Source organism: Phyllobates terribilis, unplaced genomic scaffold (genome assembly GCF_046119375.1).
Source record: "Phyllobates terribilis strain yellow unplaced genomic scaffold, ASM4611937v1 Scaffold_8__6_contigs__length_399053987, whole genome shotgun sequence".
Taxonomy (NCBI): domain Eukaryota; kingdom Metazoa; phylum Chordata; class Amphibia; order Anura; family Dendrobatidae; genus Phyllobates; species Phyllobates terribilis.
The window spans coordinates 345,294,874-345,317,562 of record NW_027362768.1 but is presented as its reverse complement, the minus strand read 5'-3'; the positions used below and the strand labels follow the sequence as shown (position 1 = coordinate 345,317,562).

The 22,689-nt window shown below is 46.4% G+C and overlaps 15 non-coding genes and 3 pseudogenes across 15 annotated transcripts; all 18 read right to left on the bottom strand.

The window, feature by feature from the left end:
• Positions 1–781: 781 nt before the first annotated feature.
• Positions 782–900, bottom strand: LOC141160272 (U2 spliceosomal RNA; annotated as a pseudogene).
• A 1,122-nt stretch (positions 901–2,022) lies between these two features.
• Positions 2,023–2,215, bottom strand: LOC141160112 (U2 spliceosomal RNA). Its single transcript, XR_012250089.1, has one exon. It is a non-coding gene; the product is annotated as a U2 spliceosomal RNA (small nuclear RNA).
• A 1,098-nt stretch (positions 2,216–3,313) lies between these two features.
• LOC141160271 (U2 spliceosomal RNA) lies at positions 3,314–3,432 on the bottom strand (annotated as a pseudogene).
• A 1,116-nt stretch (positions 3,433–4,548) lies between these two features.
• On the bottom strand, positions 4,549–4,739 carry LOC141159065 (U2 spliceosomal RNA). The gene has a single exon (XR_012249079.1). It is a non-coding gene; the product is annotated as a U2 spliceosomal RNA (small nuclear RNA).
• A 1,120-nt stretch (positions 4,740–5,859) lies between these two features.
• LOC141159054 (U2 spliceosomal RNA) lies at positions 5,860–6,050 on the bottom strand. Its single transcript, XR_012249068.1, has one exon. It is a non-coding gene; the product is annotated as a U2 spliceosomal RNA (small nuclear RNA).
• A 1,123-nt stretch (positions 6,051–7,173) lies between these two features.
• LOC141159810 (U2 spliceosomal RNA) lies at positions 7,174–7,364 on the bottom strand. The gene has a single exon (XR_012249807.1). It is a non-coding gene; the product is annotated as a U2 spliceosomal RNA (small nuclear RNA).
• Positions 7,365–8,483: 1,119 nt separating this feature from the next.
• Positions 8,484–8,674, bottom strand: LOC141159042 (U2 spliceosomal RNA). Its single transcript, XR_012249057.1, has one exon. It is a non-coding gene; the product is annotated as a U2 spliceosomal RNA (small nuclear RNA).
• Positions 8,675–9,794: 1,120 nt separating this feature from the next.
• On the bottom strand, positions 9,795–9,985 carry LOC141159552 (U2 spliceosomal RNA). Its single transcript, XR_012249556.1, has one exon. It is a non-coding gene; the product is annotated as a U2 spliceosomal RNA (small nuclear RNA).
• Positions 9,986–11,103: 1,118 nt separating this feature from the next.
• Positions 11,104–11,294, bottom strand: LOC141159719 (U2 spliceosomal RNA). The gene has a single exon (XR_012249719.1). It is a non-coding gene; the product is annotated as a U2 spliceosomal RNA (small nuclear RNA).
• Positions 11,295–12,407: 1,113 nt separating this feature from the next.
• On the bottom strand, positions 12,408–12,598 carry LOC141160355 (U2 spliceosomal RNA). Its single transcript, XR_012250215.1, has one exon. It is a non-coding gene; the product is annotated as a U2 spliceosomal RNA (small nuclear RNA).
• A 1,119-nt stretch (positions 12,599–13,717) lies between these two features.
• Positions 13,718–13,908, bottom strand: LOC141159031 (U2 spliceosomal RNA). Its single transcript, XR_012249046.1, has one exon. It is a non-coding gene; the product is annotated as a U2 spliceosomal RNA (small nuclear RNA).
• A 1,118-nt stretch (positions 13,909–15,026) lies between these two features.
• On the bottom strand, positions 15,027–15,217 carry LOC141159020 (U2 spliceosomal RNA). Its single transcript, XR_012249035.1, has one exon. It is a non-coding gene; the product is annotated as a U2 spliceosomal RNA (small nuclear RNA).
• Positions 15,218–16,336: 1,119 nt separating this feature from the next.
• LOC141160239 (U2 spliceosomal RNA) lies at positions 16,337–16,531 on the bottom strand. The gene has a single exon (XR_012250191.1). It is a non-coding gene; the product is annotated as a U2 spliceosomal RNA (small nuclear RNA).
• Positions 16,532–17,328: 797 nt separating this feature from the next.
• On the bottom strand, positions 17,329–17,420 carry LOC141160424 (U2 spliceosomal RNA; annotated as a pseudogene).
• A 1,121-nt stretch (positions 17,421–18,541) lies between these two features.
• LOC141159731 (U2 spliceosomal RNA) lies at positions 18,542–18,732 on the bottom strand. The gene has a single exon (XR_012249731.1). It is a non-coding gene; the product is annotated as a U2 spliceosomal RNA (small nuclear RNA).
• Positions 18,733–19,851: 1,119 nt separating this feature from the next.
• Positions 19,852–20,042, bottom strand: LOC141159008 (U2 spliceosomal RNA). The gene has a single exon (XR_012249024.1). It is a non-coding gene; the product is annotated as a U2 spliceosomal RNA (small nuclear RNA).
• Positions 20,043–21,159: 1,117 nt separating this feature from the next.
• On the bottom strand, positions 21,160–21,350 carry LOC141158997 (U2 spliceosomal RNA). The gene has a single exon (XR_012249013.1). It is a non-coding gene; the product is annotated as a U2 spliceosomal RNA (small nuclear RNA).
• Positions 21,351–22,469: 1,119 nt separating this feature from the next.
• On the bottom strand, positions 22,470–22,660 carry LOC141158985 (U2 spliceosomal RNA). Its single transcript, XR_012249002.1, has one exon. It is a non-coding gene; the product is annotated as a U2 spliceosomal RNA (small nuclear RNA).
• Between the last annotated feature and the right edge of the window lie 29 nt (positions 22,661–22,689).

The following is a 22,689-nucleotide window of genomic DNA, read 5'->3' as shown; positions in this document are numbered from 1 at the left end:
TCTGAGCAGGCTGTGGATCAGCCTGCGGCAGTCCTGGATGGACATCCTCTCCCTCCTCAAGATGAGCCGGTTCCTGGCGACCCAAACGGCATCCTTGAAGCAGTTCATAAGGCGCCAAGCCTCCTGGATGGCTCCGACGGTATGAACCCCAGGGAAGAGTCCATAAAGCACAGAATGGTGCGATAGGCTCGCCCTGGGGACAGAGTTCCTCAGGTCGTCCTCAAGGGCAGTCAACAGGCGCTGTGCAAATCCGCAGTCCCAAAAAGTGTGCAAAGATGTTTCCTCCACGAAGGGGCACCTTGGGCAGTACCGGGTCTTGCACAGGTTCCGGGCATGCATGAATGACCGGACGGGCAGTCCGCCCTGAATCGCCATCCACGACAAGTCCTTGTGCCCGTTGGTCAGCCTGTCAGACGACACATTTGTCCACACAGTCTCCAGCGTGTCCTGGTGAAGTCCTGCGATGTTCTCCATGTCATCCTTGGCTCTGATGAGCTTGTGGATAGTTTTGGGCTTCCACAAGTCGGGCTTGAGTCCCTCCAGTTGATGTTCCCCCACAAATCGAACGACGTCTCCGTAGAACCATGGCGTCGTCCAGTTGTAGGGGAAGGAGCTGTCCCACTTGTCCCAGCCGAGTCGCCTCCAAAGAGGAAGCAGGAAGAAGCGAGACATGGACCTGCCCGCGGAGCCATTCTTGACTTGCAAAGTCCGGCGGACACAATCACACACAAAAGAGGATCGCAGGAGGGTGGGGATATCTGGAACGCCCTTCCCACCCTTGCAAGGCTCCTTGTACATGACGGCCCGCCTGACTCTGTCCATCTTGGATCCCCAGACAAAGTGAAACACTGATAAGAACAGATACTACACTTGATCTTAGCCAAAAGGCCGAGAAGCGATAACCAGAATTGGTTTCCGACTACGGTGCCACCCAAGGATTCTGAAAAGTCCATTTGTGGAGATGGCCACCTGGACTCCCGTTAAGAAGACATGCTGTCAACCTCTAGATCCCTCACATGCCTGCACTTTTCGGCTTGCTGCTGCTGCAATCCACGCGTTTTAGATCTGCATAACTCCACCTCTTTTAGCAGAGTACCCTCAACCCCCGGCTGTTCCCACCCACCTCAACACCGTTGGAAGGGAGGAGAACCAATTAAGGCGGGGGGGGGGGGGGTGGAACGAGCAGCTGTCTACCCTTAGCAGGAGGGTTGCTGATTAATTACCTCTCCTGCTGCTGCTGCTGCTGCTGGCTGTCCAGCAGCAGACTGAAGGTGGCTGCTGCTGTGCGCAGGTATATAAAGGCTCAGAGCCTATTATGACACGCGCAGCCAGCGTTCCATTGCCACATTCCGTCTACTGCAGGCGGGATACCTGGATGGCTGAATGTCACTGAGAAGCTCACAGAGACCGCCATAAGCAACAGTTTAAAAGAATGCCACAGACTAATCAACCAAACTTTTTGGGTTGGTTTCTCTTTTATAGTCTGCAGGCATTAAATGAAAGAAGTCAGTGTTCCAGCAGAGGGAGACAACGTTTCAGAAAAGGCATTGTAGCAAACCAAAAAAAAAATTTTAAGCGCAGCAGAGTAACCAGCTCACATACCTGTTAGCTCAGGTGAGTTTAAAAGGCTGCTGTTGATAACAAGGGCATTTGCTAAATAGATGGTGTGTGTGCAACAATATACTGAAAGGTCAATTATATTGTGCAGCTTATCTCACCACCTGTAGTTATTTAGGTGAAAGCTCCAAAATGCTTGCCTAATATGTCTGTTTATCCAAAAGGAAGTATAGAGGGAGAGCTAGATAGATAGCATTGCATTACATTACATGGCAATGCAATGCACAGTTGCTGAAGTTGAACCAAAATGAGCTTGTCATCTGGCTTCTGCAACTTTTAACATGAAAAATCCAATGAGGAGAAGAAAAGCAAAGCCAAAGAGTCCATCCCAAAATCCGACAAACAAGCCAAATGAACAAAAAGCATTGAATTCAATTCTTTCTGATTTTAGAAACTGCATTAAAGAAGGGGTGCACCGGTCCTGGAGATACTGCAATACCAGGTCAATGCGTGGAGTGGACAGAGCAAGCTCTTTTTCCATCTCCCTGTTCTAAAAATCCATTTAATATATGGTCCCCAGATAGGGGACGTATCAGATATTAAACTGATAAGAACAGATTTTTTGATTGAATATATCTTTTATTAGCACAAAAAATAAGTTAACAGACAGTGTACAGTGCCGCAGCCCAGTACACACAGAATTCTACATCATATTTACATAGCATGAGGATACGACGCACTAACTAGACACATCACACCCCTATGCTACACAAAACACTCAATCTGAAAGAAAAAGCATGTCAATCAATACAGTACGACGAACCGTGATAAGGGATGGGGATTGGGAAAAAGGGGATGGGGAGGGGAAAATCACAGGCCCGAAGCTTTATTGAAAGACAAGACACATAAGGGGAGAGGGGGAGGAGGGGTTTAGTCCTCATCCTCGTCCTCCGGACCGTCCACGATGGAATAGTCTCTGAGCAGGCTGTGGATCAGCCTGCGGCAGTCCTGGATGGACATCCTCTCCCTCCTCAAGATGAGCCGGTTCCTGGCGACCCAAACGGCATCCTTGAAGCAGTTCATAAGGCGCCAAGCCTCCTGGATGGCTCCGACGGTATGAACCCCAGGGAAGAGTCCATAAAGCACAGAATGGTGCGATAGGCTCGCCCTGGGGACAGAGTTCCTCAGGTCGTCCTCAAGGGCAGTCAACAGGCGCTGTGCAAATCCGCAGTCCCAAAAAGTGTGCAAAGATGTTTCCTCCACGAAGGGGCACCTTGGGCAGTACCGGGTCTTGCACAGGTTCCGGGCATGCATGAATGACCGGACGGGCAGTCCGCCCTGAATCGCCATCCACGACAAGTCCTTGTGCCCGTTGGTCAGCCTGTCAGACGACACATTTGTCCACACAGTCTCCAGCGTGTCCTGGTGAAGTCCTGCGATGTTCTCCATGTCATCCTTGGCTCTGATGAGCTTGTGGATAGTTTTGGGCTTCCACAAGTCGGGCTTGAGTCCCTCCAGTTGATGTTCCCCCACAAATCGAACGACGTCTCCGTAGAACCATGGCGTCGTCCAGTTGTAGGGGAAGGAGCTGTCCCACTTGTCCCAGCCGAGTCGCCTCCAAAGAGGAAGCAGGAAGAAGCGAGACATGGACCTGCCCGCGGAGCCATTCTTGACTTGCAAAGTCCGGCGGACACAATCACACACAAAAGAGGATCGCAGGAGGGTGGGGATATCTGGAACGCCCTTCCCACCCTTGCAAGGCTCCTTGTACATGACGGCCCGCCTGACTCTGTCCATCTTGGATCCCCAGACAAAGTGAAACACTGATAAGAACAGATACTACACTTGATCTTAGCCAAAAGGCCGAGAAGCGATAACCAGAATTGGTTTCCGACTACGGTGCCACCCAAGGATTCTGAAAAGTCCATTTGTGGAGATGGCCACCTGGACTCCCGTTAAGAAGACATGCTGTCAACCTCTAGATCCCTCACATGCCTGCACTTTTCGGCTTGCTGCTGCTGCAATCCACGCGTTTTAGATCTGCATAACTCCACCTCTTTTAGCACAGTACCCTCAACCCCCGGCTGTTCCCACCCGCCTCAACACCGTTGGAAGGGAGGAGAACCAATTAAGGCGGGGGGGGTGGAACGAGCAGCTGTCTACCCTTAGCAGGAGGGTTGCTGATTAATTACCTCTCCTGCTGCTGCTGCTGCTGCTGGCTGTCCAGCAGCAGACTGAAGGTGGCTGCTGCTGTGCGCAGGTATATAAAGGCTCAGAGCCTATTATGACACGCGCAGCCAGCGTTCCATTGCCACATTCCGTCTACTGCAGGCGGGATACCTGGATGGCTGAATGTCACTGAGAAGCTCACAGAGACCGCCATAAGCAACAGTTTAAAAGAATGCGACAGACTAATCAGCCAAACTTTTTGGGTTGGTTTCTCTTTTATAGTCTGCAGGCATTAAATGAAAGAAGTCAGTGTTCCAGCAGAGGGAGACAACGTTTCAGAAAAGGCATTGTAGCAAACCAAAAAAGAAATTTTAAGCGCAGCAGAGTAACCAGCTCACATACCTGTTAGCTCAGGTGAGTTTAAAAGGCTGCTGTTGATAACAAGGGCATTTGCTAAATAGATGGTGTGTGTGCAACAATATACTGAAAGGTCAATTATATTGTGCAGCTTATCTCACCACCTGTAGTTATTTAGGTGAAAGCTCCAAAATGCTTGCCTAATATGTCTGTTTATCCAAAAGGAAGTATAGAGGGAGAGCTAGATAGATAGCATTGCATTACATTACATGGCAATGCAATGCACAGTTGCTGAAGTTGAACCAAAATGAGCTTGTCATCTGGCTTCTGCAACTTTTAACATGAAAAATCCAATGAGGAGAAGAAAAGCAAAGCCAAAGAGTCCATCCCAAAATCCGACAAACAAGCCAAATGAACAAAAAGCATTGAATTCAATTCTTTCTGATTTTAGAAACTGCATTAAAGAAGGGGTGCACCGGTCCTGGAGATACTGCAATACCAGGTCAATGCGTGGAGTGGACAGAGCAAGCTCTTTTTCCATCTCCCTGTTCTAAAAATCCATTTAATATATGGTCCCCAGATAGGGGACGTATCAGATATTAAACTGATAAGAACAGATACTACACTTGATCTTAGCCAAAAGGCCGAGAAGCGATAACCAGAATTGGTTTCCGACTACGGTGCCACCCAAGGATTCTGAAAAGTCCATTTGTGGAGATGGCCACCTGGACTCCCGTTAAGAAGACATGCTGTCAACCTCTAGATCCCTCACATGCCTGCACTTTTCGGCTTGCTGCTGCTGCAATCCACGCGTTTTAGATCTGCATAACTCCACCTCTTTTAGCACAGTACCCTCAACCCCCGGCTGTTCCCACCCGCCTCAACACCGTTGGAAGGGAGGATAACCAATTAAGGCGGGGGGGGGGGGTGGAACGAGCAGCTGTCTACCCTTAGCAGGAGGGTTGCTGATTAATTACCTCTCCTGCTGCTGCTGCTGCTGCTGGCTGTCCAGCAGCAGACTGAAGGTGGCTGCTGCTGTGCGCAGGTATATAAAGGCTCAGAGCCTATTATGACACGCGCAGCCAGCGTTCCATTGCCACATTCCGTCTACTGCAGGCGGGATACCTGGATGGCTGAATTTCACTGAGAAGCTCACAGAGACCGCCATAAGCAACAGTTTAAAAGAATGCCACAGACTAATCAACCAAACTTTTTGGGTTGGTTTCTCTTTTATAGTCTGCAGGCATTAAATGAAAGAAGTCAGTGTTCCAGCAGAGGGAGACAACGTTTCAGAAAAGGCATTGTAGCAAACCAAAAAAGAAATTTTAAGCGCAGCAGAGTAACCAGCTCACATACCTGTTAGCTCAGGTGAGTTTAAAAGGCTGCTGTTGATAACAAGGGCATTTGCTAAATAGATGGTGTGTGTGCAACAATATACTGAAAGGTCAATTATATTGTGCAGCTTATCTCACCACCTGTAGTTATTTAGGTGAAAGCTCCAAAATGCTTGCCTAATATGTCTGTTTATCCAAAAGGAAGTATAGAGGGAGAGCTAGATAGATAGCATTGCATTACATTACATGGCAATGCAATGCACAGTTGCTGAAGTTGAACCAAAATGAGCTTGTCATCTGGCTTCTGCAACTTTTAACATGAAAAATCCAATGAGGAGAAGAAAAGCAAAGCCAAAGAGTCCATCCCAAAATCCGACAAACAAGCCAAATGAACAAAAAGCATTGAATTCAATTCTTTCTGATTTTAGAAACTGCATTAAAGAAGGGGTGCACCGGTCCTGGAGATACTGCAATACCAGGTCAATGCGTGGAGTGGACAGAGCAAGCTCTTTTTCCATCTCCCTGTTCTAAAAATCCATTTAATATATGGTCCCCAGATAGGGGACGTATCAGATATTAAACTGATAAGAACAGATACTACACTTGATCTTAGCCAAAAGGCCGAGAAGCGATAACCAGAATTGGTTTCCGACTACGGTGCCACCCAAGGATTCTGAAAAGTCCATTTGTGGAGATGGCCACCTGGACTCCCGTTAAGAAGACATGCTGTCAACCTCTAGATCCCTCACATGCCTGCACTTTTCGGCTTGCTGCTGCTGCAATCCACGCGTTTTAGATCTGCATAACTCCACCTCTTTTAGCAGAGTACCCTCAACCCCCGGCTGTTCCCACCCGCCTCAACACCGTTGGAAGGGAGGAGAACCAATTAAGGCGGGGGGGGGGGGGGGTGGAACGAGCAGCTGTCTACCCTTAGCAGGAGGGTTGCTGATTAATTACCTCTCCTGCTGCTGCTGCTGCTGCTGGCTGTCCAGCAGCAGACTGAAGGTGGCTGCTGCTGTGCGCAGGTATATAAAGGCTCAGAGCCTATTATGACACGCGCAGCCAGCGTTCCATTGCCACATTCCGTCTACTGCAGGCGGGATACCTGGATGGCTGAATGTCACTGAGAAGCTCACAGAGACCGCCATAAGCAACAGTTTAAAAGAATGCCACAGACTAATCAACCAAACTTTTTGGGTTGGTTTCTCTTTTATAGTCTGCAGGCATTAAATGAAAGAAGTCAGTGTTCCAGCAGAGGGAGACAACGTTTCAGAAAAGGCATTGTAGCAAACCAAAAAAGAAATTTTAAGCGCAGCAGAGTAACCAGCTCACATACCTGTTAGCTCAGGTGAGTTTAAAAGGCTGCTGTTGATAACAAGGGCATTTGCTAAATAGATGGTGTGTGTGCAACAATATACTGAAAGGTCAATTATATTGTGCAGCTTATCTCACCACCTGTAGTTATTTAGGTGAAAGCTCCAAAATGCTTGCCTAATATGTCTGTTTATCCAAAAGGAAGTATAGAGGGAGAGCTAGATAGATAGCATTGCATTACATTACATGGCAATGCAATGCACAGTTGCTAAAGTTGAACCAAAATGAGCTTGTCATCTGGCTTCTGCAACTTTTAACATGAAAAATCCAATGAGGAGAAGAAAAGCAAAGCCAAAGAGTCCATCCCAAAATCCGACAAACAAGCCAAATGAACAAAAAGCATTGAATTCAATTCTTTCTGATTTTAGAAACTGCATTAAAGAAGGGGTGCACCGGTCCTGGAGATACTGCAATACCAGGTCAATGCGTGGAGTGGACAGAGCAAGCTCTTTTTCCATCTCCCTGTTCTAAAAATCCATTTAATATATGGTCCCCAGATAGGGGACGTATCAAATATTAAACTGATAAGAACAGATACTACACTTGATCTTAGCCAAAAGGCCGAGAAGCGATAACCAGAATTGGTTTCCGACTACGGTGCCACCCAAGGATTCTGAAAAGTCCATTTGTGGAGATGGCCACCTGGACTCCCGTTAAGAAGACATGCTGTCAACCTCTAGATCCCTCACATGCCTGCACTTTTCGGCATGCTGCTGCTGCAATCCACGCGTTTTAGATCTGCATAACTCCACCTCTTTTAGCACAGTACCCTCAACCCCCGGCTGTTCCCACCCGCCTCAACACCGTTGGAAGGGAGGAGAACCAATTAAGGCGGGGGGGGGGGTGGAACGAGCAGCTGTCTACCCTTAGCAGGAGGGCTGCTGATTAATTACCTCTCCTGCTGCTGCTGCTGCTGCTGGCTGTCCAGCAGCAGACTGAAGGTGGCTGCTGCTGTGCGCAGGTATATAAAGGCTCAGAGCCTATTATGACACGCGCAGCCAGCGTTCCATTGCCACATTCCGTCTACTGCAGGCAGGATACCTGGATGGCTGAATGTCACTGAGAAGCTCACAGAGACCGCCATAAGCAACAGTTTAAAAGAATGCCACAGACTAATCAACCAAACTTTTTGGGTTGGTTTCTCTTTTATAGTCTGCAGGCATTAAATGAAAGAAGTCAGTGTTCCAGCAGAGGGAGACAACGTTTCAGAAAAGGCATTGTAGCAAACCAAAAAAGAAATTTTAAGCGCAGCAGAGTAACCAGCTCACAAACCTGTTAGCTCAGGTGAGTTTAAAAGGCTGCTGTTGATAACAAGGGCATTTGCTAAATAGATGGTGTGTGTGCAACAATATACTGAAAGGTCAATTATATTGTGCAGCTTATCTCACCACCTGTAGTTATTTAGGTGAAAGCTCCAAAATGCTTGCCTAATATGTCTGTTTATCCAAAAGGAAGTATAGAGGGAGAGCTAGATAGATAGCATTGCATTACATTACATGGCAATGCAATGCACAGTTGCTGAAGTTGAACCAAAATGAGCTTGTCATCTGGCTTCTGCAACTTTTAACATGAAAAATCCAATGAGGAGAAGAAAAGCAAAGCCAAAGAGTCCATCCCAAAATCCGACAAACAAGCCAAATGAACAAAAAGCATTGAATTCAATTCTTTCTGATTTTAGAAACTGCATTAAAGAAGGGGTGCACCGGTCCTGGAGATACTGCAATACCAGGTCAATGCGTGGAGTGGACAGAGCAAGCTCTTTTTCCATCTCCCTGTTCTAAAAATCCATTTAATATATGGTCCCCAGATAGGGGACGTATCAGATATTAAACTGATAAGAACAGATACTACACTTGATCTTAGCCAAAAGGCCGAGAAGCGATAACCAGAATTGGTTTCCGACTACGGTGCCACCCAAGGATTCTGAAAAGTCCATTTGTGGAGATGGCCACCTGGACTCCCGTTAAGAAGACATGCTGTCAACCTCTAGATCCCTCACATGCCTGCACTTTTCGGCTTGCTGCTGCTGCAATCCACGCGTTTTAGATCTGCATAACTCCACCTCTTTTAGCACAGTACCCTCAACCCCCGGCTGTTCCCACCCGCCTCAACACCGTTGGAAGGGAGGAGAACCAATTAAGGTGGGGGGGGGGGGTGGAACGAGCAGCTGTCTACCCTTAGCAGGAGGGTTGCTGATTAATTACCTCTCCTGCTGCTGCTGCTGCTGCTGGCTGTCCAGCAGCAGACTGAAGGTGGCTGCTGCTGTGCGCAGGTATATAAAGGCTCAGAGCCTATTATGACACGCGCAGCCAGCGTTCCATTGCCACATTCCGTCTACTGCAGGCGGGATACCTGGATGGCTGAATGTCACTGAGAAGCTCACAGAGACCGCCATAAGCAACAGTTTAAAAGAATGCCACAGACTAATCAACCAAACTTTTTGGGTTGGTTTCTCTTTTATAGTCTGCAGGCATTAAATGAAAGAAGTCAGTGTTCCAGCAGAGGGAGACAACGTTTCAGAAAAGGCATTGTAGCAAACCAAAAAAGAAATTTTAAGCGCAGCAGAGTAACCAGCTCACATACCTGTTAGCTCAGGTGAGTTTAAAAGGCTGCTGTTGATAACAAGGGCATTTGCTAAATAGATGGTGTGTGTGCAACAATATACTGAAAGGTCAATTATATTGTGCAGCTTATCTCACCACCTGTAGTTATTTAGGTGAAAGCTCCAAAATGCTTGCCTAATATGTCTGTTTATCCAAAAGGAAGTATAGAGGGAGAGCTAGATAGATAGCATTGCATTACATTACATGGCAATGCAATGCACAGTTGCTGAAGTTGAACCAAAATGAGCTTGTCATCTGGCTTCTGCAACTTTTAACATGAAAAATCCAATGTGGAGAAGAAAAGCAAAGCCAAAGAGTCCATCCCAAAATCCGACAAACAAGCCAAATGAACAAAAAGCATTGAATTCAATTCTTTCTGATTTTAGAAACTGCATTAAAGAAGGGGTGCACCGGTCCTGGAGATACTGCAATACCAGGTCAATGCGTGAAGTGGACAGAGCAAGCTCTTTTTCCATCTCCCTGTTCTAAAAATCAATTTAATATATGGTCCCCAGATAGGGGACGTATCAGATATTAAACTGATAAGAACAGATACTACACTTGATCTTAGCCAAAAGGCCGAGAAGCGATAACCAGAATTGGTTTCCGACTACGGTGCCACCCAAGGATTCTGAAAAGTCCATTTGTGGAGATGGCCACCTGGACTCCCGTTAAGAAGACATGCTGTCAACCTCTAGATCCCTCACATGCCTGCACTTTTCGGCTTGCTGCTGCTGCAATCCACGCGTTTTAGATCTGCATAACTCCACCTCTTTTAGCACAGTACCCTCAACCCCCGGCTGTTCCCACCCGCCTCAACACCGTTGGAAGGGAGGAGAACCAATTAAGGCGGGGGGGGGGTGGAACGAGCAGCTGTCTACCCTTAGCAGGAGGGTTGCTGATTAATTACCTCTCCTGCTGCTGCTGCTGCTGCTGGCTGTCCAGCAGCAGACTGAAGGTGGCTGCTGCTGTGCGCAGGTATATAAAGGCTCAGAGCCTATTATGACACGCGCAGCCAGCGTTCCATTGCCACATTCCGTCTACTGCAGGCGGGATACCTGGATGGCTGAATGTCACTGAGAAGCTCACAGAGACCGCCATAAGCAACAGTTTAAAAGAATGCCACAGACTAATCAACCAAACTTTTTGGGTTGGTTTCTCTTTTATAGTCTGCAGGCATTAAATGAAAGAAGTCAGTGTTCCAGCAGAGGGAGACAACGTTTCAGAAAAGGCATTGTAGCAAACCAAAAAAGAAATTTTAAGCGCAGCAGAGTAACCAGCTCACATACCTGTTAGCTCAGGTGAGTTTAAAAGGCTGCTGTTGATAACAAGGGCATTTGCTAAATAGATGGTGTGTGTGCAACAATATACTGAAAGGTCAATTATATTGTGAAGCTTATCTCACCACCTGTAGTTATTTAGGTGAAAGCTCCAAAATGCTTGCCTAATATGTCTGTTTATCCAAAAGGAAGTATAGAGAGAGGGCTAGATAGATAGCATTGCATTACATTACATGGCAATGCAATGCACAGTTGCTGAAGTTGAACCAAAATGAGCTTGTCATCTGGCTTCTGCAACTTTTAACATGAAAAATCCAATGAGGAGAAGAAAAGCAAAGCCAAAGAGTCCATCCCAAAATCCGACAAACAAGCCAAATGAACAAAAAGCATTGAATTCAATTCTTTCTGATTTTAGAAACTGCATTAAAGAAGGGGTGCACCGGTCCTGGAGATACTGCAATACCAGGTCAATGCGTAGAGTGGACAGAGCAAGCTCTTTTTCCATCTCCCTGTTCTAAAAATCCATTTAATATATGGTCCCCAGATAGGGGACGTATCAGATATTAAACTGATAAGAACAGATACTACACTTGATCTTAGCCAAAAGGCCGAGAAGCGATAACCAGAATTGGTTTCCGACTACGGTGCCACCCAAGGATTCTGAAAAGTCCATTTGTGGAGATGGCCACCTGGACTCCCGTTAAGAAGACATGCTGTCAACCTCTAGATCCCTCACATGCCTGCACTTTTCGGCTTGCTGCTGCTGCAATCCACGCGTTTTAGATCTGCATAACTCCACCTCTTTTAGCACAGTACCCTCAACCCCCGGCTGTTCCCACCCGCCTCAACACCGTTGAAAGGGAGGAGAACCAATTAAGGCGGGGGGGGGGGTGGAACGAGCAGCTGTCTACCCTTAGCAGGAGGGTTGCTGATTAATTACCTCTCCTGCTGCTGCTGCTGGCTGTCCAGCAGCAGACTGAAGGTGGCTGCTGCTGTGCGCAGGTATATAAAGGCTCAGAGCCTATTATGACACGCGCAGCCAGCGTTCCATTGCCACATTCCGTCTACTGCAGGCGGGATACCTGGATGGCTGAATGTCACTGAGAAGCTCACAGAGACCGCCATAGGCAACAGTTTAAAAGAATGCCACAGACTAATCAACCAAACTTTTTGGGTTGGTTTCTCTTTTATAGTCTGCAGGCATTAAATGAAAGAAGTCAGTGTTCCAGCAGAGGGAGACAACGTTTCAGAAAAGGCATTGTAGCAAACCAAAAAAGAAATTTTAAGCGCAGCAGAGTAACCAGCTCACATACCTGTTAGCTCAGGTGAGTTTAAAAGGCTGCTGTTGATAACAAGGGCATTTGCTAAATAGATGGTGTGTGTGCAACAATATACTGAAAGGTCAATTATATTGTGCAGCTTATCTCACCACCTGTAGTTATTTAGGTGAAAGCTCCAAAATGCTTGCCTAATATGTCTGTTTATCCAAAAGGAAGTATAGAGGGAAAGCTAGATAGATAGCATTGCATTACATTACATGGCAATGCAATGCACAGTTGCTGAAGTTGAACCAAAATGAGCTTGTCATCTGGCTTCTGCAACTTTTAACATGAAAAATCCAATGAGGAGAAGAAAAGCAAAGCCAAAGAGTCCATCCCAAAATCCGACAAACAAGCCAAATGAACAAAAAGCATTGAATTCAATTCTTTCTGATTTTAGAAACTGCATTAAAGAAGGGGTGCACCGGTCCTGGAGATACTGCAATACCAGGTCAATGCGTGGAGTGGACAGAGCAAGCTCTTTTTCCATCTCCCTGTTCTAAAAATTCATTTAATATATGGTCCCCAGATAGGGGACGTATCAGATATTAAACTGATAAGAACAGATACTACACTTGATCTTAGCCAAAAGGCCGAGAAGCGATAACCAGAATTGGTTTCCGACTACGGTGCCACCCAAGGATTCTGAAAAGTCCATTTGTGGAGATGGCCACCTGGACTCCCGTTAAGAAGACATGCTGTCAACCTCTAGATCCCTCACATGCCTGCACTTTTCGGCTTGCTGCTGCTGCAATCCACGCGTTTTAGATCTGCATAACTCCACCTCTTTTAGCACAGTACCCTCAACCCCCGGCTGTTCCCACCCGCCTCAACACCGTTGGAAGGGAGGAGAACCAATTAAGGCGGGGGGGGGGGTGGAACGAGCAGCTGTCTACCCTTAGCAGGAGGGTTGCTGATTAATTACCTCTCCTGCTGCTGCTGCTGCTGCTGGCTGTCCAGCAGCAGACTGAAGGTGGCTGCTGCTGTGCGCAGGTATATAAAGGCTCAGAGCCTATTATGACACGCGCAGCCAGCGTTCCATTGCCACATTCCGTCTACTGCAGGCGGGATACCTGGATGGCTGAATGTCACTGAGAAGCTCACAGAGACCGCCATAAGCAACAGTTTAAAAGAATGCCACAGACTAATCAACCAAACTTTTTGGGTTGGTTTCTCTTTTATAGTCTGCAGGCATTAAATGAAAGAAGTCAGTGTTCCAGCAGAGGGAGACAACGTTTCAGAAAAGGCATTGTAGCAAACCAAAAAAGAAATTTTAAGCGCAGCAGAGTAACCAGCTCACATACCTGTTAGCTCAGGTGAGTTTAAAAGGCTGCTGTTGATAACAAGGGCATTTGCTAAATAGATGGTGTGTGTGCAACAATATACTGAAAGGTCAATTATATTGTGCAGCTTATCTCACCACCTGTAGTTATTTAGGTGAAAGCTCCAAAATGCTTGCCTAATATGTCTGTTTATCCAAAAGGAAGTATAGAGGGAGAGCTAGATAGATAGCATTGCATTACATTACATGGCAATGCAATGCACAGTTGCTGAAGTTGAACCAAAATGAGCTTGTCATCTGGCTTCTGCAACTTTTAACATGAAAAATCCAATGAGGAGAAGAAAAGCAAAGCCAAAGAGTCCATCCCAAAATCCGACAAACAAGCCAAATGAACAAAAAGCATTGAATTCAATTCTTTCTGATTTTAGAAACTGCATTAAAGAAGGGGTGCACCGGTCCTGGAGATACTGCAATACCAGGTCAATGCGTGGAGTGGACAGAGCAAGCTCTTTTTCCATCTCCCTGTTCTAAAAATCCATTTAATATATGGTCCCCAGATAGGGGACGTATCAGATATTAAACTGATAAGAACAGATACTACACTTGATCTTAGCCAAAAGGCCGAGAAGCGATAACCAGAATTGGTTTCCGACTACGGTGCCACCCAAGGATTCTGAAAAGTCCATTTGTGGAGATGGCCACCTGGACTCCCGTTAAGAAGACATGCTGTCAACCTCTAGATCCCTCACATGCCTGCACTTTTCGGCTTGCTGCTGCTGCAATCCACGCGTTTTAGATCTGCATAACTCCACCTCTTTTAGCACAGTACCCTCAACCCCCGGCTGTTCCCACCCGCCTCAACACCGTTGGAAGGGAGGAGAACCAATTAAGGCGGGGGGGGGGTGGAACGAGCAGCTGTCTACCCTTAGCAGGAGGGTTGCTGATTAATTACCTCTCCTGCTGCTGCTGCTGCTGCTGGCTGTCCAGCAGCAGACTGAAGGTGGCTGCTGCTGTGCGCAGGTATATAAAGGCTCAGAGCCTATTATGACACGCGCAGCCAGCGTTCCATTGCCACATTCCGTCTACTGCAGGCGGGATACCTGGATGGCTGAATGTCACTGAGAAGCTCACAGAGACCGCCATAAGCAACAGTTTAAAAGAATGCCACAGACTAATCAACCAAACTTTTTGGGTTGGTTTCTCTTTTATAGTCTGCAGGCATTAAATGAAAGAAGTCAGTGTTCCAGCAGAGGGAGACAATGTTTCAGAAAAGGCATTGTAGCAAACCAAAAAAGAAATTTTAAGCGCAGCAGAGTAACCAGCTCACATACCTGTTAGCTCAGGTGAGTTTAAAAGGCTGCTGTTGATAACAAGGGCATTTGCTAAATAGATGGTGTGTGTGCAACAATATACTGAAAGGTCAATTATATTGTGCAGCTTATCTCACCACCTGTAGTTATTTAGGTGAAAGCTCCAAAATGCTTGCCTAATATGTCTGTTTATCCAAAAGGAAGTATAGAGGGAAAGCTAGATAGATAGCATTGCATTACATTACATGGCAATGCAATGCACAGTTGCTGAAGTTGAACCAAAATGAGCTTGTCATCTGGCTTCTGCAACTTTTAACATGAAAAATCCAATGAGGAGAAAAAAAGCAAAGCCAAAGAGTCCATCCCAAAATCCGACAAACAAGCCAAATGAACAAAAAGCATTGAATTCAATTCTTTCTGATTTTAGAAACTGCATTAAAGAAGGGGTGCACCGGTCCTGGAGATACTGCAATACCAGGTCAATGCGTGGAGTGGACAGAGCAAGCTCTTTTTCCATCTCCCTGTTCTAAAAATCCATTTAATATATGGTCCCCAGATAGGGGACGTATCAGATATTAAACTGATAAGAACAGATACTACACTTGATCTTAGCCAAAAGGCCGAGAAGCGATAACCAGAATTGGTTTCCGACTACGGTGCCACCCAAGGATTCTGAAAAGTCCATTTGTGGAGATGGCCACCTGGACTCCCGTTAAGAAGACATGCTGTCAACCTCTAGATCCCTCACATGCCTGCACTTTTCGGCTTGCTGCTGCTGCAATCCACGCGTTTTAGATCTGCATAACTCCACCTCTTTTAGCACAGTACCCTCAACCCCCGGCTGTTCCCACCCGCCTCAACACCGTTGGAAGGGAGGAGAACCAATTAAGGCGGGGGGGGGGGTGGAACGAGCAGCTGTCTACCCTTAGCAGGAGGGTTGCTGATTAATTACCTCTCCTGCTGCTGCTGCTGCTGCTGGCTGTCCAGCAGCAGACTGAAGGTGGCTGCTGCTGTGCGCAGGTATATAAAGGCTCAGAGCCTATTATGACACGCGCAGCCAGCGTTCCATTGCCACATTCCGTCTACTGCAGGCGGGATACCTGGATGGCTGAATGTCACTGAGAAGCTCACAGAGACCGCCATAAGCAACAGTTTAAAAGAATGCCACAGACTAATCAACCAAACTTTTTGGGTTGGTTTCTCTTTTATAGTCTGCAGGCATTAAATGAAAGAAGTCAGTGTTCCAGCAGAGGGAGACAACGTTTCAGAAAAGGCATTGTAGCAAACCAAAAAAGAAATTTTAAGCGCAGCAGAGTAACCAGCTCACATACCTGTTAGCTCAGGTGAGTTTAAAAGGCTGCTGTTGATAACAAGGGCATTTGCTAAATAGATGGTGTGTGTGCAACAATATACTGAAAGGTCAATTATATTGTGCAGCTTATCTCACCACCTGTAGTTATTTAGGTGAAAGCTCCAAAATGCTTGCCTAATATGTCTGTTTATCCAAAAGGAAGTATAGAGGGAGAGCTAGATAGATAGCATTGCATTACATTACATGGCAATGCAATGCACAGTTGCTGAAGTTGAACCAAAATGAGCTTGTCATCTGGCTTCTGCAACTTTTAACATGAAAAATCCAATGAGGAGAAGAAAAGCAAAGCCAAAGAGTCCATCCCAAAATCCGACAAACAAGCCAAATGAACAAAAAGCATTGAATTCAATTCTTTCTGATTTTAGAAACTGCATTAAAGAAGGGGTGCACCGGTCCTGGAGATACTGCAATACCAGGTCAATGCGTGGAGTGGACAGAGCAAGCTCTTTTTCCATCTCCCTGTTCTAAAAATCCATTTAATATATGGTCCCCAGATAGGGGACGTATCAGATATTAAACTGATAAGAACAGATTTTTTTTCTTTTTGCTTTTTTTTTTTTCTATCGAAAGCCCGAATTCGTGTACAAAACCCGAGTGCGCTTAAAAAAGTGACAAGTGCCACAAAAAAAGTGCACTAGGATGCTGGTCTTCTTGAAACCCTCTCCAAAAGGAGAAGGGTCCCCCAAACCATTCCCCGTCCCTCCGAGCCAAAAGGCCACAGCGAGGAACAGGGACAAAAAGCCACCTCCAGCCGAAGCCAGAGGCGACCCAATCTTACCCCCTGCACCTGCCCGAGTTCTCACCCGAGCAAGGCACTGGGAGCCAAAGACTGTGCTCCCCTCCCGGAAGAGGGGAGCCAACAACGCTCTCCTCCCAAAAGAGGAGAGCCAGGGGGGGTTCAGGGGGGAGCGGAACCTGATGGCCACACACTCCCCCCCTAGACCTGCCAAGAGAGGAACCCGTAAGGGAACCGCATCCCGACAAAATCCTAGTAGGACGTGACACACGTGAATAAGTGGACACACAGTGACAAAGAAATTAAATAAATAGTGAAGGTTTCACAGTATAATACTGCCCGGACCTTCGACCGGGAATTGAAAAATTCCCCATCCTAAGGCCAGAAGGCCCGGAATAAGGGTGTGTGCGAAGAAAGAAAATTTGAAGTGCTTGTGCAAATGTGCCATAAACTCAAGTGGGGTTCCCAATCCCAGTGAGTTAAGGCACCCCAGGGTCACCACTCCTGGGGCACTTCACACTTCGGGCTTTCGATCTTCCCCGGCCCAATGGCGTCGATCCTGGGGGGCCATGCTTTCCACCAGATGACTATATTAGCCACCTGGCGTACTAACAAGCGCCTAAACCCCAGTGTGCATAATGTATCAATCTACTAGGGCGGCCAACATCCAAAACCGCCTTTTCGAAAGATACTACACTTGATCTTAGCCAAAAGGCCGAGAAGCGATAACCAGAATTGGTTTCCGACTACGGTGCCACCCAAGGATTCTGAAAAGTCCATTTGTGGAGATGGCCACCTGGACTCCCGTTAAGAAGACATGCTGTCAACCTCTAGATCCCTCACATGCCTGCACTTTTCGGCTTGCTGCTGCTGCAATCCACGCGTTTTAGATCTGCATAACTCCACCTCTTTTAGCACAGTACCCTCAACCCCCGGCTGTTCCCACCCGCCTCAACACCGTTGGAAGGGAGGAGAACCAATTAAGGCGTGGGGGGGGGGGGGGTGGAACGAGCAGCTGTCTACCCTTAGCAGGAGGGTTGCTGATTAATTACCTCTCCTGCTGCTGCTGCTGCTGGCTGTCTAGCAGCAGACTGAAGGTGGCTGCTGCTGTGCGCAGGTATATAAAGGCTCAGAGCCTATTATGACACGCGCAGCCAGCGTTCCATTGCCACATTCCGTCTACTGCAGGCGGGATACCTGGATGGCTGAATGTCACTGAGAAGCTCACAGAGACCGCCATAAGCAACAGTTTAAAAGAATGCCACAGACTAATCAACCAAACTTTTTGGGTTGGTTTCTCTTTTATAGTCTGCAGGCATTAAATGAAAGAAGTCAGTGTTCCAGCAGAGGGAGACAACGTTTCAGAAAAGGCATTGTAGCAAACCAAAAAAGAAATTTTAAGCGCAGCAGAGTAACCAGCTCACATACCTGTTAGCTCAGGTGAGTTTAAAAGGCTGCTGTTGATAACAAGGGCATTTGCTAAATAGATGGTGTGTGTGCAACAATATACTGAAAGGTCAATTATATTGTGCAGCTTATCTCACCACCTATAGTTATTTAGGTGAAAGCTCCAAAATGCTTGCCTAATATGTCTGTTTATCCAAAAGGAAGTATAGAGGGAGAGCTAGATAGATAGCATTGCATTACATTACATGGCAATGCAATGCACAGTTGCTGAAGTTGAACCAAAATGAGCTTGTCATCTGGCTTCTGCAACTTTTAACATGAAAAATCCAATGAGGAGAAGAAAAGCAAAGCAAAAGAATCCATCCCAAAATCCGACAAACAAGCCAAATGAACAAAAAGCATTGAATTCAATTCTTTCTGATTTTAGAAACTGCATTAAAGAAGGGGTGCACCGGTCCTGGAGATACTGCAATACCAGGTCAATGCGTGGAGTGGACAGAGCAAGCTCTTTTTCAATCTCCCTGTTCTAAAAATCCATTTAATATATGGTCCCCAGATAGGGGACGTATCAGATATTAAACTGATAAGAACAGATACTACACTTGATCTTAGCCAAAAGGCCGAGAAGCGATAACCAGAATTGGTTTCCGACTACGGTGCCACCCAAGGATTCTGAAAAGTCCATTTGTGGAGATGGCCACCTGGACTCCCGTTAAGAAGACATGCTGTCAACCTCTAGATCCCTCACATGCCTGCACTTTTCGGCTTGCTGCTGCTGCAATCCACGCGTTTTAGATCTGCATAACTCCACCTCTTTTAGCACAGTACCCTCAACCCCCGGCTGTTCCCACCCGCCTCAACACCGTTGGAAGGGAGGAGAACCAATTAAGGCGGGGGGGGGGGGGGTGGAACGAGCAGCTGTCTACCCTTAGCAGGAGGGTTGCTGATTAATTACCTCTCCTGCTGCTGCTGCTGCTGGCTGTCTAGCAGCAGACTGAAGGTGGCTGCTGCTGTGCGCAGGTATATAAAGGCTCAGAGCCTATTATGACACGCGCAGCCAGCGTTCCATTGCCACATTCCGTCTACTGCAGGCGGGATACCTGGATGGCTGAATGTCACTGAGAAGCTCACAGAGACCGCCATAAGCAACAGTTTAAAAGAATGCCACAGACTAATCAACCAAACTTTTTGGGTTGGTTTCTCTTTTATAGTCTGCAGGCATTAAATGAAAGAAGTCAGTGTTCCAGCAGAGGGAGACAACGTTTCAGAAAAGGCATTGTAGCAAACCAAAAAAGAAATTTTAAGCGCAGCAGAGTAACCAGCTCACATACCTGTTAGCTCAGGTGAGTTTAAAAGGCTGCTGTTGATAACAAGGGCATTTGCTAAATAGATGGTGTGTGTGCAACAATATACTGAAAGGTCAATTATATTGTGCAGCTTATCTCACCACCTATAGTTATTTAGGTGAAAGCTCCAAAATGCTTGCCTAATATGTCTGTTTATCCAAAAGGAAGTATAGAGGGAGAGCTAGATAGATAGCATTGCATTACATTACATGGCAATGCAATGCACAGTTGCTGAAGTTGAACCAAAATGAGCTTGTCATCTGGCTTCTGCAACTTTTAACATGAAAAATCCAATGAGGAGAAGAAAAGCAAAGCCAAAGAGTCCATCCCAAAATCCGACAAACAAGCCAAATGAACAAAAAGCATTGAATTCAATTCTTTCTGATTTTAGAAACTGCATTAAAGAAGGGGTGCACCGGTCCTGGAGATACTGCAATACCAGGTCAATGCGTGGAGTGGACAGAGCAAGCTCTTTTTCCATCTCCCTGTTCTAAAAATCCATTTAATATATGGTCCCCAGATAGGGGACGTATCAGATATTAAACTGATAAGAACAGATACTACACTTGATCTTAGCCAAAAGGCCGAGAAGCGATAACCAGAATTGGTTTCCGACTACGGTGCCACCCAAGGATTCTGAAAAGTCCATTTGTGGAGATGGCCACCTGGACTCCCGTTAAGAAGACATGCTGTCAACCTCTAGATCCCTCACATGCCTGCACTTTTCGGCTTGCTGCTGCTGCAATCCACGCGTTTTAGATCTGCATAACTCCACCTCTTTTAGCACAGTACCCTCAACCCCCGGCTGTTCCCACCCGCCTCAACACCGTTGGAAGGGAGGAGAACCAATTAAGGCGGGGGGGGGGGGTGGAACGAGCAGCTGTCTACCCTTAGCAGGAGGGTTGCTGATTAATTACCTCTCCTGCTGCTGCTGCTGCTGGCTGTCCAGCAGCAGACTGAAGGTGGCTGCTGCTGTGCGCAGGTATATAAAGGCTCAGAGCCTATTATGACATGCGCAGCCAGCGTTCCATTGCCACATTCCGTCTACTGCAGGCGGGATACCTGGATGGCTGAATGTCACTGAGAAGCTCACAGAGACCGCCATAAGCAACAGTTTAAAAGAATGCCACAGACTAATCAACCAAACTTTTTGGGTTGGTTTCTCTTTTATAGTCTGCAGGCATTAAATGAAAGAAGTCAGTGTTCCAGCAGAGGGAGACAACGTTTCAGAAAAGGCATTGTAGCAAACCAAAAAAGAAATTTTAAGCGCAGCAGAGTAACCAGCTCACATACCTGTTAGCTCAGGTGAGTTTAAAAGGCTGCTGTTGATAACAAGGGCATTTGCTAAATAGATGGTGTGTGTGCAACAATATACTGAAAGGTCAATTATATTGTGCAGCTTATCTCACCACCTGTAGTTATTTAGGTGAAAGCTCCAAAATGCTTGCCTAATATGTCTGTTTATCCAAAAGGAAGTATAGAGGGAGAGCTAGATAGATAGCATTGCATTACATTACATGGCAATGCAATGCACAGTTGCTGAAGTTGAACCAAAATGAGCTTGTCATCTGGCTTCTGCAACTTTTAACATGAAAAATCCAATGAGGAGAAGAAAAGCAAAGCCAAAGAGTCCATCCCAAAATCCGACAAACAAGCCAAATGAACAAAAAGCATTGAATTCAATTCTTTCTGATTTTAGAAACTGCATTAAAGAAGGGGTGCACCGGTCCTGGAGATACTGCAATACCAGGTCAATGCGTGGAGTGGACAGAGCAAGCTCTTTTTCCATCTCCCTGTTCTAAAAATCCATTTAATATATGGTCCCCAGATAGGGGACGTATCAGATATTAAACTGATAAGAACAGATACTACACTTGATCTTAGCCAAAAGGCCGAGAAGCGATAACCAGAATTGGTTTCCGACTACGGTGCCACCCAAGGATTCTGAAAAGTCCATTTGTGGAGATGGCCACCTGGACTCCCGTTAAGAAGACATGCTGTCAACCTCTAGATCCCTCACATGCCTGCACTTTTCGGCTTGCTGCTGCTGCAATCCACGCGTTTTAGATCTGCATAACTCCACCTCTTTTAGCACAGTACCCTCAACCCCCGGCTGTTCCCACCCGCCTCAACACCGTTGGAAGGGAGGAGAACCAATTAAGGCGGGGGGGGGGGTGGAACGAGCAGCTGTCTACCCTTAGCAGGAGGGTTGCTGATTAATTACCTCTCCTGCTGCTGCTGCTGCTGCTGGCTGTCCAGCAGCAGACTGAAGGTGGCTGCTGCTGTGCGCAGGTATATAAAGGCTCAGAGCCTATTATAACACGCGCAGCCAGCGTTCCATTGCCACATTCCGTCTACTGCAGGCGGGATACCTGGATGGCTGAATGTCACTGAGAAGCTCACAGAGACCGCCATAAGCAACAGTTTAAAAGAATGCCACAGACTAATCAACCAAACTTTTTGGGTTGGTTTCTCTTTTATAGTCTGCAGGCATTAAATGAAAGAAGTCAGTGTTCCAGCAGAGGGAGACAACGTTTCAGAAAAGGCATTGTAGCAAACCAAAAAAGAAATTTTAAGCGCAGCAGAGTAACCAGCTCACATACCTGTTAGCTCAGGTGAGTTTAAAAGGCTGCTGTTGATAACAAGGGCATTTGCTAAATAGATGGTGTGTGTGCAACAATATACTGAAAGGTCAATTATATTGTGCAGCTTATCTCACCACCTGTAGTTATTTAGGTGAAAGCTCCAAAATGCTTGCCTAATATGTCTGTTTATCCAAAAGGAAGTATAGAGGGAGAGCTAGATAGATAGCATTGCGTTACATTACATGGCAATGCAATGCACAGTTGCTGAAGTTGAACCAAAATGAGCTTGTCATCTGGCTTCTGCAACTTTTAACATGAAAAATCCAATGAGGAGAAGAAAAGCAAAGCCAAAGAGTCCATCCCAAAATCCGACAAACAAGCCAAATGAACAAAAAGCATTGAATTCAATTCTTTCTGATTTTAGAAACTGCATTAAAGAAGGGGTGCACCGGTCCTGGAGATACTGCAATACCAGGTCAATGCGTGGAGTGGACAGAGCAAGCTCTTTTTCCATCTCCCTGTTCTAAAAATCCATTTAATATATGGTCCCCAGATAGGGGACGTATCAGATATTAAACTGATAAGAACAGATACTACACTTGATCTTAGCCAAAAGGCCGAGAAGCGATAACCAGAATTGGTTTCCGACTACGGTGCC